Source organism: Myotis yumanensis, unplaced genomic scaffold, assembly GCF_028538775.1.
Source record: "Myotis yumanensis isolate MYYU_CA2020_CCGP unplaced genomic scaffold, mMyoYum1.0.hap1 SCAF_15, whole genome shotgun sequence".
NCBI lineage: Eukaryota > Metazoa > Chordata > Mammalia > Chiroptera > Vespertilionidae > Myotis > Myotis yumanensis.
The window spans coordinates 50,900,581-50,921,131 of NW_027223766.1; the positions used below are offsets into that span (position 1 = coordinate 50,900,581).

Genomic DNA, 20,551 nt, shown 5'->3' on the forward strand with positions numbered 1-20,551 from the left:
TCCTCCCGGGGCTGGGAGTGTGGGCCACGTGCCGCTGGGACTCACAACTGCCCGTAGAGCACAAACCCACTGTCACATGGGTTTCTAGAAAGCGGGGGGGGGGGCGGGGGGGGGGGGGCTGGGGATCAGAGGGCAGGCAGGTGTGCAGACCCCCGGCCTCTGCGTGGACCACACCCTGGTGCCCAGGGGCCATGGGCCGGCTGCTCACTCACCTCCCTTACTCAACTGCAACCTGGGGCAGCATCGGGAACTGTGAACTCGCAGGCTTTTTGTGGCCCCCAAAGACACCGTGTCCTCCATTCCCTCTTGGCGATCACCGCCCCCCGACCAGCAATTTTAAAAATCAGTACATTTTAAGTAAAAATCCATTTCTCACCCTGGCTCAGTGGTCAGAGCACCAGCCCATGCACCAAAAGGGCCACAGGTTTGATTCCAGACCAAGGGCACGTACCTGGGTCGCAGGCTCAATTCCCAGCCTCCCCTCCTCCCCCATCAGGGCTTGTGGGGGAGGCAACAAATCAATGTCTCTGTCTCTCACATTGATGTTTCTCTCCCCCCCCCCCCCAACTCCCTCCCCACTCTCTCTAAAAGACAATGGAAAAATTATCCTCCAAAACAAACCAAAAATCCAGCTCTCCAGGTTTTTCCTTGCGGGGGGGGGGGGGCGGGGAGGTTGGTGCCCCTGGACCCACATTCCTGCAGGGCAGACTTGGCAGAGTGTCGGCCGCCCCTGTCCGTATCCCGGACCTGGCTCTCCAGCCCGCCCAGCCCCACTGCCCTCCACGGTGCCCCAGGCTGTGTCAGCTGCCCTGGCAACACGTTGTTCTAAAGGTTTGAATAAGGAAGGAATAGTTCTCGATATTTGTGAGGGGGTTGGGGGAAGCCAGATAGAAGCTTTATGCAGGAAAGGGAAATTTTCCCTTTTGTCCCTCTTTTATATTTTTTATTTTTGTTTGTTTTGTTTGCACACACATACACACACACACACACACACACGTCACACGGGTGGAAATACAGCTCTGTTCAGTAAGCAGAGCGGGTGTCTCATTTCCGAGGTCTGTGGTCTGTCTGCCCTCTAGGCCTCGGGGCCCCGGAGGTTGCTGCCCTGGACCGGAGGGGCCTCCCCCGGGGGGACAGCTGGCTGACCACATGGCCGCCTGGAGGCTGCATCCAGAAGGCACGGCTTTGTTGTGTAATTAACGCACTGTGTTCATTTTCAGGGCCTGGCTGGGGAGCCAGCGCCAGGAGCATTCCTGAGGGGTCAGCGGGAGCGTGTTTACTGTGGGGCTGGAGACGGAACTTCCTTCAGCGAGCGCTTGCTCAGGCATTCAAGACCCAGTGCTCAGCACACCCGCATGAGGCGCCTACTGTGGGCCAGGCCGGGAGACGCAGACACCGGTTCCATGCAGTCTGGTCCTGGGAGAGCTCCCCGGGCTTTGGGGCGGCTGACCAGGAGAGGGACCAGCGCAGGGGGTCAGAACAATGCCAGTGGTGAGCACAGGGTGCTGGGGGGGGGGGGGGGGGGGTTGGGGGCGGGGGCAGGGCGGTGAGTCCCAGCCTGAGCCTCTATTCAGCAACTTCTCCCAGCGGGGCCTTTGCAAGTGTCTTCTGTTGAAATCAATGATTTCTTTTTCTGAATGCAAAAGTCATCCTTTTTTCCAAAAATGCTCAACATTATGAAATGTGGGAATTCAGCAACGAGCACTCCACAGCGACAGCCGATGGCCGGCGTTGGCTGCATGCATTTTCCAGCATTTTCTCCCAGCCTCCAGCGTCCCCGCGACGCCTGGGGGCTCCTCGTGCTCCAGGCTGCAAAAACAGGGTCACCTGGTTGCACTTCTTCAATCCTCACAACCGCCCTGCGAGGAACGGTCCTCAGCACGGTCCACACGGGGAAACTGAGGCATGGCCAGAGTGAGTCCCTGGGTCCAGGCCACACGGGAAGGAGGTGGCAAAACCAAGACACCTGGCTGCGGGTCAGAGCCCTTCACCCTGAGACTTGGGGGGAGTCAGGTAGCTTGCCGTCCGCACCCATGCTCACCCGGCGGGTGCAGGATTTCTGCCCGCACCCACAGTCTTATTCCAGAACAACTGCAACCAGCAGCCCTCTGCCGCCTCCGCCATGATGAAGTGCGTACACCCACATCCAAACAGTATTCACCCAAATGGTCTCTCGGTGCACTCAATGGTCTTCCCTCCCAGCAAATCTCGGGGCCGTTCGCTGTTTTTATAACAAACCCACCTCCTCCTTGTCAAGGTCTGTTGGGTGCTTACATGCGGACACACCGTAATGGATGGGCCTGACCCACCTCCTCTTTGTATTTTTGGGGTGGTTTCCAATTTCCTTCACCCTGAGGCTCTGACAGACAATACTTCTACTGAGATCTTGGCAGAGCCGATGGGCACGTCAGCCAGACCGATTCCTAGAAGAGGGACAGCCGGGGCAACAGTGTGGCCACGCCGCCCGGACGGGCTGCCAAGCCGCCCGCAGGAAAGGCCGCCGCCCGGCTCGCCCCCGTCCCGTGGCTGGGGCAGCACGTCTGAGCCGGGCGGTGTGTGTGTGTGTGTAAGCGCCTCTCCCCTGCGGCCGGTGGCAGGTCTTCCATTTCACAGCCTTCTCACATTTGCAATTTTTATCTCTGCTCTTAGATGGCTGTGAGAAGGTCAGGATTTAAAAAAAAAAAAAAATCTATCGTGAGAATAACAACAGCCTCGATGTGGTGGCCAGCAGCTGTTCCCGGCGGACAAGCCTGGCATGGCGGTCCCGGGGCGGGAATTTTACACCCAGTGCCCCTTCCTCCGAGCAGCCGCCGGCACAGCCCCTGTGAGCAGAACCCAAGCTGGATTTCAGCTCCCACGTGGGCAGGGCCCAGCCTGACCAGCCTCAGACATTGTGCTACTGAGAGCCCTACGCTGGATCCAGGCTGCCTTCACGGCCCGTCAATCATGTGTCCTCGGACCTGCCCCTTACACTCTGTGTCAGTTTCCTGGTGTGAAATAGAGGCTGATTATAGCAATAGTGCCTCCTGTGCAGGTGGCATCGGTGAGAGTGAAGTTGAGACACCTAAACCCTCGGAGGCGTATCCAGCCAAGAGTCATCGATGTTTGTTAACAGGCAGCTGACTATCGGCTGGGCTGTTCTTAAGGAGCCTCTCTTCCTCCCTGAGACTCTGTGGTCACACAAAGGCTCTTGGCCTGTGTAAGGGACAGAAGTTGGATTTGGGAACCAGAGAGGAGGGAGCTGGAACCCTCCGCCCCCAACCATCTGTGTGACTTCAAGCAGCTCCCTTTTCTTTTTTTTTCCTAAATGAACTGAGGGCTTATAAGAAGGCCAGCTGGCTTTATTCTGATTTGTCATTTTGTTGTTGTTTTCTTGTTAATCCTCACCTGAGGATATTTTTCCATTGAGTGTTAGAGTGGAAGGGAGGGAGAGAGACAGAGAGAGAAACGTTGATGTCAGAGAGACACATCAATTGATTGCCTCCCAGGGCCGGGAATCGAGCCTGCAACCGAGGTACACGTCCTTGACCGGAATCGAACCCGGGCCCCTTCAGTCGGCGGGCCGATGCTCTATCCACAGAGCCACACCGATTAGGGCGCAACTCCCTTTTCTGATCTAATCCTTATGTTTCAGAGTTCCGTCTGCATATTCAAGACCCATCCATGGACCCAGCTAAGAGGGGCACCACAACTGTTGGTTCCTCTACCAATACAGGGGCACCGGGGCTCAGTGTAGGGTAGAAGGTGGGGAGGTGGGGCCAGGAGGAAGGAGGGGTGTGTGGAAGAATCCAGAAAGGAACACATACATTGGCTCCCAGCCTTGCCAAAGCCCTCAAGGTGGCCACGTCCGACCTTGCCAACCTCCCCGAGACCATCCTCGGAGCCACCCCACTGCCAAGGCACTGTCAGCTCCAACACCCCAGGGCCCAGCCCCCCCACCCCCCCAGTCTCACTCATCTTTCAGGACCAACCTTGTGCCGTCGCCTCCGCCGCCTGGACGCCTGGGCCTTTCCTCAGAAGCGGGATTGCCCCTCCTGGGTCGCCCACGCTCTCGCCTCGTGCTTTTTGCAGGTGCCTGATCCACCTGGATTGCAGCCACCTGGGAGCAGCCGCCATGTCCCTGGGAGGCTGGGAACTGCCTGAGGCACAGGTGGGTGGAATGCAGGGCACTAGGTGGGGATCGCAGCTGAGTTTACCAGCGGGCAGTTGTGGGGTTCAAATCCCAGCTCTGCCCTTCCCACCCCAACACCCTAGGCTAAGGCTCTAACCACCTGCCTGGCCTGAGTGGAGGGGTCACTGGCCGCGTGTGGCCCCTCCCCCACCTGCGCCGTACCTGGCAGGTGGGCGCATCCTCGTAGATCCTTTTCGAGCAGATGGGTTCTTTCCCCCCTTCCCCTCTCGGAGGGAAGGAAGCCGGGGAGGCTCAGGGTAGCAAGAGATTTGCCCAAGGGGCCGAGCTCGAACCTGAACCCAACTTTGCACTTGCGCGCTCCGGCCACCTCAGCCATGCCCTGTGTCACCCGGCCCACAGCCCTGCAGACATGGAGAGGGCAGGCTGTGCATCCTATAGAACACGGCCTGGGATTCCAAATAAGAACTTCGACCCAGCCACAGCCCCTGGGCATTTAGTGCCTCTACTGAGCGTGATCCTGGCTTCTGAGTCTGGGTGGGGCGGGAGACCTCGCAGGGCAGAGGGAGAACAGGGGCCAGAATTTAGGGATGGGCGCTCGCTCACCTCCCCTCGCCACCCGACCCTGTTCTCTTGCCCTGGGAGTCAGATTCTCCCAGTTGGGCTTCGACCATTTGGAAGCAGCTTGTGTGAAAAGCCTGGCTCAGATCCAACACTGGGTAGATGGCATCACAAAAAAGCACCCAGCTCGCCCCAGGGCAGGCCCCGGGCCAGGGGTCAGCACTGTGTCCCCACATCACAGCCACCCAGAGGTGGAGCCTGCTGCTGTCATCACACAGGAGGAAACCGAGGTTTAGAACAAGGCCGGAGCCCATAGAGAGTGGGGGCCCCTGGGCTTCCAACCGGCTGAGCCGACGGGCATGCTGAACACTAGACTTACCCTCTCACATGCACCGCACGACGCACACGCATAGGGTGTGTGTGCACGAGGACCCAGAAATGCAGGCTCAGCGGTGGCATCGCCCGGGTCCGTGTCCTCTGTCTAGGGCTGCCTGCCCCTGGCCGTTTGCCGTGTGGAGGAGTTGGCCCCCGCCGAGCGGGCCAGCCGGCTCCCTGGGCCACACTTGCATGATGACTTCCACTTAGAACCCCAGTTGGAGTCGGACCAGATCAGGCCCGACCGGGAAACAGACTGCGGAATGAGGAGTCTTTCTGCTTGTCTCTGCCAGGGCCACGCGAGACGTCTCCCAAAGGTAGACACCGCCTGGGATACGGGCGCCCTAAAGAGGTGCCAGTTCGGGGACGGAGCGAAGAGGGTGACAGGGTCTGTTCCTGCCCAGGGCTTGTTTCTCACCCCGCTGGGTCCTCTCCTGACAGTGGGCGGGCCTCATGGGTGGAATAGCATTTCCGTCCCAGGTCCCCGGACCCACCGGGAAGCCCTGGCTGTGTGACCTAGAGCAAGTGTCTCAGGGTCTCTGAGCATCGCCTCTTCCACGGGGGCAATCGCACACCCACCCAGGGGCTGAGGAATGACAAGTGAGAAGCAGCAAACACCGTGCTGGCAGATGGACAGTGCTTGACGCACGTTCTTTTTTCTTCTTTTCCTCGCTGTTAGAGAGAAATAATTTTATCAGTTCTTTTTTTAGAACCCCGTTTTGGTCGGGAGAGACATGTGTTTGTAAGATGTCGCTCCTGGGAATGTGATAAAAATCACTCCGCCACGTGGCGTGCCTCTCCGTGCGTCTGTCCCAGGGAGCGCGCTGGATGGCTGCCCCGTCAGTCACGCCTGCAGCATGTACGGTGCAGCCCTGTCCGCCCGCTGGAGCCAGGGGCTGGGAGGGAGGGAGCCTGGGCTGCAGGAGCTCACACGCCATGGGGCTGGGATACGGGGCCCCCTAAAGAGGTGCCAGTTCGGGGACGGAGCGAAGAGGGTGACAAGGTGTGTTCCTGCCCAGGGCTTGTTTCTCAGCCCTCGGGGTCCTCTCCTGACAGTGGGCGGGCCTCGTGGAGTAGCATTTCCGTCCCAGGTCTCCGGACCCACCTGGAAGCCCTGGCTGTGTGACCTAGAGCACGTGGCTCAGGGTCTCTGAGCATCGCAGAGCCGACCAGAATGGACCAGTGGGACACGTACCCCCCTGGACACCCCAAGGGAGGTATTGTTTCAGACTGTGGGGGCCTGGAGTACTTTCTGGAAGAAATGACACTTTAGGGGCCCTCCACATAAGAGCAAGACAGGAGAGCTGGTGAGAAAGGCACCCAGGCCCGGCCGGTGTGGCTCAGTGGTTGAGCGCTGACCTGTGAACCAGGAGGTCAGGGTTTGATTCCTGGTCAGGGCACATGCCCGGGTTGTGGGCTCGATCCTCAGTGTGGGGCAGGTAGAAAGCAGCCAAACAATGATTCTCATCATTGATGTGTCTATCTCTCTCCCTCTCCCTTCCTCTCTGAAATCAATAAAAATATATTTTAAAGAAGAAGGAAAGAAAGGCACCCGGCGTAGGGACCGTGCAGGAATGGCGGGGGTCAGATCTGTGCGGTGAGGCGTAACCGCGTCTCCCGTGCTGTGAGCAGCAGGCTCACCTCGGGGTGTCACCCAGGTCCTGCCACCAACACACCCTTCAGCAGGCGGTGGGTCCATAAACTGGGGTCCAAAAATAAAAAATAAAATAATAAACTGGGGCCCATCCAGACCATGGAGCATGACCCACAGCTAAAAGGGAATGTGCCATCAAGACGCGGAGGACTCGTCGATGCCTATGGAGCGAAAGAAGCCGATCTGAACAGGCTCCATGCTCTGTGGTTTCAACTGCATGACGTTCTGGAAAAGGAAGTCTGCGGCGACAGTAACAGCTCGATGGCTGCTGGGGGCGGGGAGAGAGGGCTGAGGCGGCGGAGGGGGCTGTGGGCAGTGACCGGCCTCTGTGTGAGACGACAGTGGGTGCACGTCATTATCCGCGTGTCCAGACCCACAGGATGTGCAACGCCGAGAGGCCGGTGCAGCAGGAGGCTGTGGGACCCCAGGGAGGGCGCCCCGGCCTGGAGCCGCACCGCGTGGGGCTGTGAGTTCCGACCCAGACTGCCAGTCGGGGGCAACCTCAAGGCTGCTCGAGGGCAACTCTGATTTTCCAAGATTTCCACTAAATTGTATCATTTAACCACAGGAAAGGGGCGACGCCTCCAGTGTCACGTGCTCAGGGGACGTCCCCAAGGACCCCTTCGGCCCCTGTGGCCCTGGGCAGGGGGAGGGTTGCGTCCGAGGGGACCGCACACGATGCTGCCACTCACTGCTGAGTCGACTGGCACCTCCTCGGCGGGAGCCTGGTTCCCTTTCTCCTGTCACAGCCATGGGCTCACCCGGGCCTGAGAGAAGCAGCCAGCCCAGCCTGGAGTCCATGAAGCCGGGGCACCCCTGCCTGACTCTGGGTGACCCTCACCCCCTCCCCTGCGCTGAAGGGCCATGGACGGCAGGCCCAGGGGAGTCTGTGGTTCTGGGACAGGTGCGCCTCTGTCCTCATGGGGAGGCACAGTCCCCGCCTGGGGCGTCCTGGAACCGGCTGCTCTGTGTCCAGGGTCCCGTGTGGCGACCGTGGTGTCCTGAGCCCTGGCATTGGGGACTGGACCTTCAGGGAGGACCAGGGCGCCTGGACCCGCCTCCAGGCAGAGGGGCCCAGTCAGGGAGGGAGGCATCACACACGCCTCACTGCCCTGGAAGGTGGCACAGGGGAAGGTCAGAGGAAGCCCTGGGCGCTTCCTGGAGGAGGCGGCAGGACGAGGAGGACTCTCCAGGGGCAGAGGGGGGCCTGGCCCAGGCAGCCCGGACAGCTGGCGGAAGGACATAGACATGGAGCTGCGGGGGAGGGCTGGGGTCGCGGCATTGTCCTTCTGCCAGAGAGAGTGGAGTGAGGAGGAAGGGGCAGAGTGGGGAGAGGGATGGGACTTCCATCCGTCCTGCAGTGGTGGGGGCAGGGAGCTTCTGGAAGTTTCCACAGCAGGCAGAGACCGGGTCCTCTTTCCCTGAGCCCCAGCCCCTAGCCTTCCCCCCACTCCCTGGCCGCCCAGGCATCCGGGAGAGCTGCCTTTGGCCGCTGCCCTTCCACACAGTGCCCTGCACCCACCTCTCCGCACGGTGCCCCTCCCTCCCTTCTCCGCCCTGATTCAAAACAGAACAGCAGGAATTCGCTCCTTCCTCCCTGACCCACTTTCCCGGGCAGCACGGACTCCTGCTTGCTGATCTTGGCCATAGGAGCCTGTTGACACTGAAATGTTTGCTCACGCGTCCCCGTCGCAGGGCAGGGCCTGCTCACTGGAGTGACCTGCACCACAATGGCCCAGAGAGAAGGTGAGGCCGGAGAGGGACTTCCTCCAGCCCCTCACCCCTCCGCCAGGCCCAGACCTCGGGCCTCCTGACTGAGCTCCCCGTGACTGAAGGGAATCAAGGATCAGCAGTGGAAAGCTTGCCAATCGGACCGCCTGGTCTCCTGCCCCCGCACCCACAGGGCCTCATGCTCAAACTCCGCGTGCGCCTCTCTTCCTTTATGCATGGCCGCTCAGTCCTCAACTTTCCCCAGCGCCCGGTGCAAGCAGAGGTCTGGGTTCGAACCCTAGCTGGGCGCCTTACTAGCTGTGCACCCCCAGGCACATAGCTCGGGTCCCTGCCTCAGTTTGCTGGTCTGTAAAGTGGGGCTGCGAACCTCGATTTGCAGAGTCGCTGTGAGGGTCAGAGATGAGGCGGGGGGGCACCCAGGGTACTGTAGGTGCTCCGTATACGGTGGCTGTCACGGGGCCTTAAGGCATGAAGGGGTCTGAGGGCTCTGGGTTCTCAGGACGCTAGCGTGCGTCTGATGGCCTGCCCTGGCTATGGAGACCCTGGCACCAGGGGCTTCCTCCTGGGGAGAGGGGGGGCTGGGGGGGTTGGGAGGGGAGACTGGGAGGCCCTGAGAGCAGCGGGGCTCCATCAGCAGGCCCCGACTCCGGCAGTGGAACATGGGTAACATTCCCCGTTTCCCAGACACTCAGGCAGGTACCAGGACGCCCAGGGCAGCGAAGACAGAGCCCAGGCCTCCTGACTCCGCAAACCTGGAGTTCAGGCTGTTTCTAGGTCAGGTCAGCGCACTGAGTGCTTCTGCCCTCCGCCCCCACCCCCCCCCCCCGCCCTCCTCTCCTGGACGTGGACCCCCTCCCACCCCCAACCTCCCACTCCCCCATCCCCCCAGCTCCTCCAGCCCCAGCTCACAGGGCCCCTCCTGGAAGCTTCCCGTGGCTCTGAGCAACGTTTTCGGCTTCTCCTGAGCACAGTCTCCATTACAACCCTTATCTCACCACCGTAATCACCTGTTTGCGTCTGTCCCAGGGACTGGAGACGCCCAGGGCCCTGACCTAAGCAGAGGGTCTGATCTCCGAGGCCCTGGATTATAGTCCTCAGGGCTCCTGCCCAGCTCCCCACGCTGAGAAATGTTTTCAAAACCAGTTGGTGTTTGCAAACAGTACTTTCCCCGGTAACGACCGGGTGGAGGGCCCTGGCAGTTTTAAAATCACAGGGTGTGAGCACAGGCAGCGGGGAGAGGGCAGGAGCGGGCAGGAGCTATGGGGAGGGTCAGGGAGAGGGAGAAGGAGAAAGAAAAGGGAGCCCGGCTGGTGTGGCTCAGTGGTTGAGCATCAACCTATGAACCAGGAGGTCAAAGTTCGATTCCCAGTCAGGGCACAGGCCCGGGCTGCAGGCTGGATCCCCAGTGTGGGGCGTGCAGGAGGCAGCCGATCAGTGATTATCTCTCATCGCTGATGTTTCTATCTCCCTCTCCCTTCCTCTCTGAAATCAATAAAAATATATTTTAGCAAAGAAAGAAAAAGGAAGGGGAAGGGAGGGGAGAGAAAGAGGAAGGACGAGGGAGGGAAGGAGTTGGGGGCAGCATGGCCCGGCTCGGGGATGAATGAACAGAGCCAGGACACCCGCTCTCTCTCTTGTTTGATCCCTCTTCTATGAAGCTCAAGAGAAGGCAGATTATGGGGGGAGGTCAGAATTGGGTGCCTCTTGGGGAAGGGCTGGATGCTGACCGGGAAGGGGCCCTGGGTGTCCCTGGGGAGTGGGGACATTCTGTCTTGAGCCGGATGGTGGTTTCCTGGTGCAAAACCATCGCACGTCCACGTACGATATGTACATTCTGTGCCTGTGTCTCCGTCTCGGTCACCTCTCAATTAAACAGCAGCAACAGCAGCCTGCAGCGCTGGTGGCCGCCTGGCACCCACATGCCTGGGCCTTGGGATCAAATCACGTCTGTCTCCCACGAGGGACCGTGAGCTCCAGGAGGGCTGGGGCCTGGCCTGGTGCCTGAACCCCAAGAGGGCCCCTAGCTGGTGTCTTTTCCCCTTTGGGGCTGCCGGGCTAGGAAGGGGACCTGGTGCTGAAAGCCACCCTCCTTCCCCGCCTCCCGCCCACCCGTGGGGACGTGCGGAGCCTCACACCCCTCCCAGGAATCCCTCAAGGCTGAGGGGTGAGTCAGCAGCATGTGAGCGAGGCCTCCTGCCAGGAGCAGGGCCAGGGAGTGGGGCAGGTGGGGAGCGGGAGGTGAAGAAGGTGTGCCTCCCGCCACCTGTACCTGCTTAGCTTCCTGGACTTTGCCCACCCCTGCAGCTCCCTCCTTCCCCTCCCACTGGCTCAGCGGGGACCCCCAGTCCCTCCTGTCCTCCGGTCAACCATCCTCACTCCCAGGGCATTAATGCAGGGCCGGTGGTTTGCAGAGCTCGAGTCCCAACAAAAGCTAGCCCCAGGCGTGGGTGGAGAAACTGAGGCACAGAGGGGGCCAGAACTTTTGCAAGGAGCTGAGATTCAGATCCAGCTCAGTCTGACCCCAATGTAGCACACTGAGGGGAGCTGGGTGGGCCCTCTGGGGATCCTGGACAGACTCTAGTCTCTCTACCCATTTTACAGAAAGGAAGACTGAGGCACAGGGAAGAGACGTATCTGGTGGGGGAGAAAAGGGTCACTATGATGTTCTTTTACGACAGAACCCTGGCTGCTTCTCTGCTCCTCCTCAGAGTGGGCACTGTGGCTTGCTGGGACAGGGTCTCCCAAAGAATGTGTGAATAAATGAATGAATGAATGAATGAATGAAGTGCTGGAACCCTATTGCCAGTATGGCAGCCACTGGCCACATCCAGTGGCTTTTGAGCACTGGATGGATGACCAGTGTGACTGAGGGACTGAGTTATAAATTTGGTTTCATTGTAATTAGTGAAAATAAAAATTTAAAAACTGATACGTCAGAAAACTTTCAAGAGTGTTTGGAACAAGATGGGTATGTGAATCTACTTTTTCAACTGCAAAATTTATGATATCTACATACAGATCAAGTGTTTCAGACGAAAATTCAGCGTTTGGGTTGAGATAGACTGGCAATATGAAATGCACACCAGGTTTCATAGAGCTGGCGTCAGGAAAGAATATGAACTGCCTCGGTGTCTTTTATTGGTCGCGTGCTGCAATCAGTTCCTCAGTAAGTAGATGGATAAATGGCGGTCCATCCAGGCAATGGGATATTCGTGCTGAAACGAAATGAATTACCAAGCCCTGGAGAGACAGGCGGGGCCTTAAATGCATACGATTCCTACGTGGAAGGAATCACTCGGGAAATGCTCACAGACTGTCCGATTCCAACTCGGGGACATTCTGGAAAAGGCAAAACTAGGAAGACAGTAAAGAGATCAGGGGCTGCCAGGGGCTGAGGGGGAGGGAGGGATGAGGAGGCAGCTCAGGGGGTGTTTAGGGCAGTGGAACTGCTCTGCCTGAGACTGTGATGGCGGCTGCATGTCATTATCCACTTGTCCAGACCCACAGAAGGAGCAACACCACGCGTGAGCCCTCCTGTAAACCAGGAGCTCTGGGGGGTCAGGGGGGTCATGGTGTGGATGTAGGTTCATGGACTGTGACACGTGTCCCCCTCGGGTGGGGGTGTTAATAGTGGGGCGGGCCGTGCATATGGGGGCAGGGGGTGCAAAGGAAAGCTTTGCTGAGAACTTAAAACTGCTCTAAAAAATAAAGTCCATTAAAAAAATTTTTTTAAATCACCCAACATCCGGGAATTTCCCTTGTATTTCCTACTGTGTTCCTAGCACGTAGTATATTCCCTGGCACATAGTAGATGCCGAATAAATGTTAGTTGGGTGAATGAATGAATGAACGAACGAACCCACACTAACAGTGTTAACATTTTGGTGCACAAAATTCCAGACATGTTTCCATGCACGTATATCGCACACTCATGTTTTTCACTTACAGGAGATTTTACCAGATGCGTGATTGCATGGTCGGTTTTATGTCTTCACGTGCTGTGAGCACCGCTCCGGGGCCATAACTATAAAGTTCCTCAGCCTGGTTGTCACGGCCGTGCAGGGCTCTGCCGCTGGACGGACTGACCGTCGGCATTTCAGCGCGGCTCTGGTTTTGACATCTGGGCTGATCTCAAGCTGTGGCTTCCGTCCCACACACAGCAGCAGGCGCCCGGGCAGCGTGTCTCTCCCCACGCAGCTGACTGTCAGGACCGATTTTAAACGGGTCTGAACAGAACAGAGCGGGGAGCGGAGACGATGACATCTGAGTTTCTGGTGACAGAAAGACAGGCCTTTCTTGCCTCCGGGGGTGTCTCACTGACCTGGTTCTCTGTGCTCCGCCTCCTCTGAGAAGCGTCCCGTGAATGCAACAGAAATGCACTCGCTACATCTGCCCCGTGGGCAGGGTGACCGGCTCTCCAAGCCCAACACCTGGCCTGGTGGGGCGGGGCGGGGGGGGGGGCAGCAGGCTGAGGTGGGGGCTGTCACCACTGAGTGTCCACCCAGCCATGAAGCCGGTTGGGCCTGGGTTTGAGACCGGGGGTGGCCACTGGTGAGCTGTGTGTCTGGGGTGAAGTGACATCACCTCTCTGAGTGTCGAAGGCCTCACCTGAAAGCGGATGTGGTAACAGCACTCACCTCATGGGTTGTCCCGAGGATTCACAGACGTAACGCCGTGCTGCTCCTGGAGCATTTGCTCGGGCCGATAGTTCGTGGGGAGAACGCGTGCTGTTCCCACCGCAAACCCGCACGCAGCACGCACTGTGCGCCCCTCACTCACGCACTGGAGCCTGAGGAGGTGGCGGTGCCGGGGCCTCCATCAGGAGCTGAGACACGCGCCCCTGGGTCTGGTGCTCACTCTGCAAAGAGACACCATCACCCCCGTGGTGGGGCCCGCGCCCTCAGGGTCGAGAAGGCACTTAGACCAGGAGACCAGAGATGGAGCTGTGAGCCTCGGTGTCCCCATCCATAGGCCAAGGTCAGATGGCCTTGTCCACGAGCCCTCCAGGCTCTCGGGGCCCAGAAATGCTCACTACAGGTACCTCCCCAGCATCTGGCAGCTGCCCCCAATCTCGCCCACAGGCCTACGAGCTAGGGATGGGCTCTGCATTCTCAAGTGGTAGAAAACAATCAAAAGAATAATAGTTCCATGACAGGAAAAATGATGTCAAATGCACATTTGTATATATCAATAAAGTTTTACTGGAGCACAGCCATGCTTACTCATTTACGTGTTATCTATGGCAACTTCCAGTGGCAATGGCAGAATTGAATAGTTGCCATGGAGACTGTCTGGCCTGCCACACCTAAGATATAGATAGATAGATAGATAGATAGATAGAAAGATAGATGATAGATTTTTTAAAAAATCCTTACCCCTAAATGATATTTTTTCCATTGATTTTTAGAGAGAGTAGAAGGGAGTGGAGAGATAGAGAAAGAGAGGGAAACATCAATGTGAGAGAGACACATGATTGATAGCCTTGCATTAGCCGCAACTGGGGCTGGAGATCGAACCTTGAAACCCAGGTAACTGCCCTTGACCAGGATTCGAACCTAAGACCCTTTGTGCCAGTGCTCTACCCACTGAGCCCACTGGCCAGGGCTTAAGATACTTATCGTCTGTCTCTTTAAGAAAAAGCTGTATCTCCCTGATCTAGCGTTGTCTTTTCAGATTACTCACAGTCTTCGGAATACTTCACATTTGTCTTTCTTTCTCCACAGGTTGCTGCCTCTGAAGATAAGGACTCTAGAAAACAGAAGAGAAGGCATGGAGAATTCCTCCCGCTCGGCCCCGCTACCAGGCAGACAGCCCACTGCCCAGGGGCCTGCAGGGTCTTCCCAGGATCAGGGTCTGCCGTGTGCAACTGGGCTCACTGCCACCCCCCTGCCCTGACATGCTTACCCTGCAGAGATGTAGCAGCTCCGACCAGTGCTCAGTGGTTAGAGCACCGGCCCAAGCACAGAAGGGTCTCAGGTTCAATTCCCGATCAAGGGCACGTACCTGGGTTTCAGGTTCATCCCTGGCCCTAGTCAGGTCACGTGCAGGAGGCAACCAATCAGGCAACCAATCAATGTATCTCTCTCACGTGGATGTCTCCCTCTCTCTCTCTTCCCACCCCTCTCCCTCTTCCCTTCTACTCTTTCTAAATAAAACCAAAGGGAAAAAATATCCTCAGGTGAGGATTAACAATAAAAATAAAAATAAAGGAGATCTAGTAAGAAAAAAAACACACGCATTTCTGAAACAGGCCCAGAACGTGTCAGAGAAGAGAAACCTGCCCAGTGCTCCGTGGCTAAGCACACAGGCTCGGGATCAGACAGATCTGAGTTCCCCACCCCTTTTTCTTAGCTTCCAGCGGCGTGATCTTGGACACGTTACACGGCCTCTCTGAGAATCCGTTTGTCTATTGGGAAATGGTGTCTCCCTGTGTTAGTCCGCTAAGGCTGCCCCAACAAAGTTCCTGAGACTGCGAGAGTGAAACAACCGAAATTTACCTTCTCACCATCCTGGCGGCTGGAAGTCCAAGCTCCGGGTGTCGGCAGGGTTGGTTTCCTCTGAGGCCTCTCTGGCTGGTAGGTGGCGTCTCCCCCTGCTCTCCATGGCTTTCCTCTGTACCTGTTTGGGTGCTCGCCTCCTCCTCTTGTAAGAACAGGTCAGAGCAGGGCCCACTGGTGACCTCGTTTTAACGTCATCACCTCTCTTAAAGACCCTCTCCCCCATACAGTCACACGCTGAGGTCTTGGTGGTTTAGATGTCAACACGTGAATCTGGAAGGGGACACGGTTCAGCCCATAGCACCATCCCACGGGAGGCCTGAGGGATGTCGGGAATGTGTAATGCTAGCCTTTAGTAAATATTCTTTTCATTAGAAGGGACTTCCTTTTAGGGTTGGAGGGTCTCGTTAGTAGCTTCTGAGCAGTGTTATTGTTGATTTGTGTATTAATTAGGCCATTTTTTCACCTTTTCTCAAGTCCCCTTGAAGGCGCTGGTGGCACAGGGCACTGCGGCTTCCTAGCCTGACAGAATTTGGTAGAAACACACAGGGCAGAGAACAGAACCTGGCGCATAGTAGGCATTCAACACCTATGTGTTGGATAAGGACTACCTCTCCCTAACATTACAGTAGCATGCAAACTGCACGAGGGCAGAGGCATTTCCTGTCTCTGTCGCTGCTCTATTCCGGTCCCTACACAGTTTCTGGCGCATAGTAGGTGCTCAATTTCTGTTGAATGAAATAAATGAACTAGTTAGAGTGGCCGTTTTTTCTTTCCTTCCCTTAAGCAACTCTTCAGCACATACCACAGGATTTGGACATGGGACGAAGCATGTTTAACTGAACACCTTCTGTGTGCTGGATGCTTCCTCATTCATGGTAGCCTTTCCTCTTTTCTGCCCTAGTTCCACCATCACACTGTCCCGTGGGGTGGATTTTGTGCTGGGAGGAAAATGAAGTCTAGGGCAGGTCAGCCACTTCACTAGGCTGAGCTTTGATTCCTCCTCTGCCAGATGGAAAGGGTCCGGCAGGACGTAGGTGCTCAATAAATAGTACTTTCCCTCCCCTCAGCCCCCCCAGAGGGTGGGAATAATTCTCCCTGTGTTAGCCTTGGGGTCCACGGCTTGCGTCTGGGACTTGCAAGGGGAAGGAAGAGAAGGGGGGAGACCAGAGAAGAGCAGGAGGAAGAGGAAGTGAGAAGGAGCCGCCACCCAGGCAGAGTCCGCCCTGAGCATGTGAGCTTTTGGGGAACGTGCAGCTGCTTTCACTGGGCCTAACTCGGGGATGGGTCAGGACTCGGCCCCCAGCCCTCGCGGCAGCAGGGTCACAGGTGGCTGGGGAGCCATGCCCGGGACAGATGTGAGAGCTGCCGGAGCTCCGGGCCTGGAGGATGCGCGGGCGCCCAGGGCCCGGAGCTCAATGGGCCCTTTTTCTCCCGTAACAAGCACATCCCTTGTTTGTCCTTTGTTTGTGTGCTTGCTTCCCAGGCTGTTTCTCTTCTGCTTTTCCTCCCACGGGGCTCAGCCTGGGGCAGGCGCCTCCAGGGGCGCTGGGCTCCCAGCATTTCCGGAGCATCGCCCCTCTCTCCCCAGGCTGGGGCCACCTGGGGGCCCTCCCCTCTGCTCACAATGTGGGGAGACAAAACTGCTCACCCACGGGGACTGCCCGTCAGGACCTGCTTGCCAAGGCCCAGGCGCCGTGCCGGGGTTGGCACGCATTCCCCCCGCCAGCCCCACTGGCAGGACACAATTGGCCACCTGGACAGAGCATGTCACCACCTGCTTCAGACTCTTCAAGGCCCAGCTCTGGCTGCCAGAGGAGGAGCTTGAGGCACAGAGAGCTCAGCGCCTTCGCAGCCGCAGTGGCTGGATTGGAACCCGGGTCTCGGGTGAGGGCCCAGACTCAGCCTCTGCACAGCCGGTTCAGCTCCCAGCTCCCCATCGTCCTTCATTCACCGTCACTCCCCCGACACGTGCCTGCTCCCAGCTCCCGGGAGTGTACCCTCTGCCATAAAACCACCTCCCTCCGCGTGTGGGCGTGGTCAGGGCGCAGGGATTTCCTGGGAGCAAGCCCTCAGACCTCCTTTGGCCATAGACCCCAGCTGTCCCCGTGGCCTCACCCACAGAAGAAGGTCTCAGGGGGGTGCTAGTGCTGTGCCCATTCTACAGGTGGGGCCACTGAAGAACAGGAGCCATGGGTCACCCCCACCCAAGGCGGCAGGCTGCTGGGCCTGAGGGCGGGTCTGGGTCTCGGCTCCTGTTTACAGATCCCCCCCTAGAGTCCCGCTGGACGAGGCAGTGCCGGGAGGGGCAGGCAGAGGCCAGTCCTAAGGCCGAAGGAAGGCAGGCGTGAGGGAGCGCTGGTGTGCTGGGCTGGCAGGAGCCCCCCAGCAGCGCCTACCCCCTCCTGTCTCAGTTCCCTCCCCAAACTCACACGCCGAGCATCCCAGAGTAGCTCGGACGCCGCAGGTCATCCTGCAAGGGGCATGGAGGGGTTGGCATGGCCCTGGCTGCAGCCCCGGCTAGAAACTGTCCCCTGCTCGTCTCTGGAGTCCCCTTCTCAGACTTCCACCCGGGCCCGGCTCCCTGGCTCCCACCAGCTTCCTCCCACGCTGCCTCCCCAGCCCCTGCTGCCCCCGCCACAGCACCGGGCTGTTGGCTCCCACTCCCTGGGGTGTGCGAGACACGAGGCCTCCAGCTAAAGGCAGACTCCCCCCAGCCCAGGTGGCCACGTCCTTGGCCACGCCCTGAGGGCTCCCCAGACTCAGAGATGGTGCTGGAAGCAAACCTTCAACCAGGCAGGGTCTCCCCCAAATGCCGAGAGATCTGGAGTGGGGGAGGGGCGGAGCGGGTGGAGGATATGTGTGAGGAGGGGCCCTGACTGGGGGGCGGCCCTAGGACCTCTGCTTGGTGTCCTGGGGGTCCCTGGGCGGGTCCTAGGCCTTGTGGGGCCCGGTGTGCCCTGTGGGAGGAGGCAGGCTCCCTCTGTCCCCTTTGCCCAGACCACCCTCTGGGGGCTAGGCGCTGGGCCTCTGTCACCTCTCATCCCCAGGGCCTGGCCATCCAGGCACGGTCCTGTGAGGGCCGCATTCGCTGGCATCGTGGGGTACTGGATGTGTGCCAAGCACGCTGCAGGGATGTTCTTATTTGATCCTCACGGGCACAGTCTCATCTCCACTTTATGGAGGAGAAAGCCAAGGCTCACCGAGGGCAGGTTGGCGCCCCGGCACTGCTCACACCCAGCCGACTGCTTCCAGAACCTTCCAGCTGAAGCACCAGGCTCCATCCGGGCCAGCGTGCTCCGTAACTAACTGATGCGGGACTGACCGGAACGTTCACCTAGGCTGTTGCTGCCGAGAGGATCAAATATGGAAGTCGCTGCCGGGGCCCGGTGCTCAGGGGAGCTCAGTGAGTCAGATTTGCTCGAGAGAGAGGCTGCAGGCTGCTCCGTAAATGCCCCGAGTTCCCGTGTCCTGAGTTAGCCCTGGGACCTCGAGTTCCGTCCAACAACACCCTCCCTGCTGAGAGAACGGCGTTTGCCTCGCTCGGTGGATATTTTGTCTGAGCCTAAGGTTGCACCATGAGCACAGGGAGGTGAAGGTGGGTCCTGGCACCACTCCCGTGTTCCCAACGAGCCGTCTTCCAATGAGCCACTGGTCCGTTAGCATGCCACCTCCTGGACCCCCCGCCTGGGTGGGTGGGGACCCAGCATGGGTCTTGGGACTCGGTGCTTTGGCCAGCGAAACAGCCACCTTCTCTGGAAGTGGCCATTGCCCCGAGGGAATGGGGTGCGGGAGGAGCCCTCATCCGCCCTGAGCCCCTTCATGAATAAGAGTAACGGACATCTGTCAGTGTTTATGGAGTCTGTATGAGGACTGTCCTAAGCCCTTTCATGAGTCAACTCATAGATGAGATCATCACTAACCTTACTTCCACCGATAGATGAGAACACCACGGCACAGAGAAGTCAGTTCACCTGCTGAAGGTCACACAGCAGGTGGGTGATGATGCTGGGGTTGGAACGCGGGCTTTGGGGTTTCAGAGTGCGTGTCGGAGTAACGTGTTCTCATCCCGCTGCCTCTGAGCCAGCCTCTCGCCCTGTTCCCCACGGCTGAGGGTGTAGTAGTCTTTCGTGGAGCTAAAAGGAGAATGTTTTTGTTCCATTTTTTTCCCTCTGATTTTCACAGCAACTGCGGATTGGCCCAGAGATGAGTGAGATCCTGTCTCCCACCCTTAAGGACTTAGAGTCTCCAGGGACAGGAAAGGCGAAGACACAGCCTCACCCTCTCCATATTTCGGATAATGAAGTCCAGCCGGGAATGGAGTGGCTGGCCGAGTTCCCACAGCCGGGAGGAATTCCACCGCAGGGTCAGGCTGACTCCTTCCACACTCGGAGCAAGTGGAGAAACACCGCCATGCGCCAGCACTCAGCGGGCCCTCGCGGGCAGGAAGCTCGGCCTGAGCCCTGGCTTCCCGAGGGAGGACCCATCCCGTAATAAAATGTGTACAGACAGCCGGCCGGCCAGTGCGGCTCAGGAGCCAGGAGGTCACGGTTTGATTCCTGGTCAGGGCACATGCCCGGGGGCGTACATGAGGCAGCCAATCAATGTTTCTCTCTCTCCCTCTCCCTTGCTCTCTCTCTAAAATAAATAAAAACATAAAAAATTTAAAAGCCCAGCAGGCGTGGCTCAGTGGTTGAGCGTGGGCCTATGAACCAGGAGGTCGCGGTTCGATTCCCGGTCAGGGCACACGCCTGGGTTGCAGGCTCGACCCCAGTGTGGGGCGTGCAGGAGGCAGCCGATCCATGATTCTCTCTCATCATTGATGTTTCAGTCTCTCTCTCCCTCTCTTTCCTCTCTGAAATCAATAATATATGTATTTTTTAAGTGAACAACTGCATACGGACCATGGAATAAAGTTCCTATTCCTCTAAGGAACGCTTGCATTTCAGGGATGAAACTGTATCTTGGTACCACAGAGAGGCCGGGAATGCAGCCCCCGCTGGCGAGGACCGGAAGGCGTGTCTTCTCCCCGTGTTTTTTTCCATCCCGTCTGGGATCGAAAGTGCTTCAAGGAACACGCCCGCGGCGGGCGCTCGTGTTTTCCCACGCAGCTGGCCGCTGACAGCAGCGTGGCTGCGAGCACAGCTCCCCGTAGGCCCCTCCGAGGTTCCCTCATAAATCCCAGGGAGCCAGTGTTTCTGGAAGGCTCTGATCTTGTCCTCACTCTTTTGGAATTAGACTTAAGTTAGGAAAGGGGGGCTGCGGGGAGAAAATATTTCCTTTATTGTTTATCTTCTTGTCTTTGTCTGACTGTTGGCATGAACATGAACAAAAGGAACAAAAAAGAAAAGATAAGATTCCTGTTGCCGGGAAACGAAGACATTCTAGAGGGGAAGAGCAGCCTGGGGTGGGGAGCCTGCCCACTGGGGAAGGGCCGCTGTCCGGGATCAGGAAGCGAAGGGAGAACTGGAATTTGCTTGCGGTTCTCAGCCTCATCAATGGGTGAGGGAATACAGCCCCTTCCAGATGAGGGACTCGAGAATCCTACGAGGGGGAGTTGTGTGTGCGTGCGTGTGTGTATGTACTCGTGTGCATGTGTGTATT

At 58.1% G+C, this 20,551-nt stretch overlaps 1 long non-coding RNA gene across 1 annotated transcript; it reads left to right on the forward strand.

Moving 5' to 3' along the window:
- The first annotated feature begins 1,394 nt into the window (after window positions 1-1,394).
- On the forward strand, window positions 1,395-14,821 carry LOC138993214 (uncharacterized). Its single transcript, XR_011468248.1, has 3 exons — window positions 1,395-1,491; window positions 4,072-4,150; window positions 14,174-14,821. It is a non-coding gene; the product is annotated as an uncharacterized lncRNA (long non-coding RNA).
- Window positions 14,822-20,551: the final 5,730 nt, after the last annotated feature.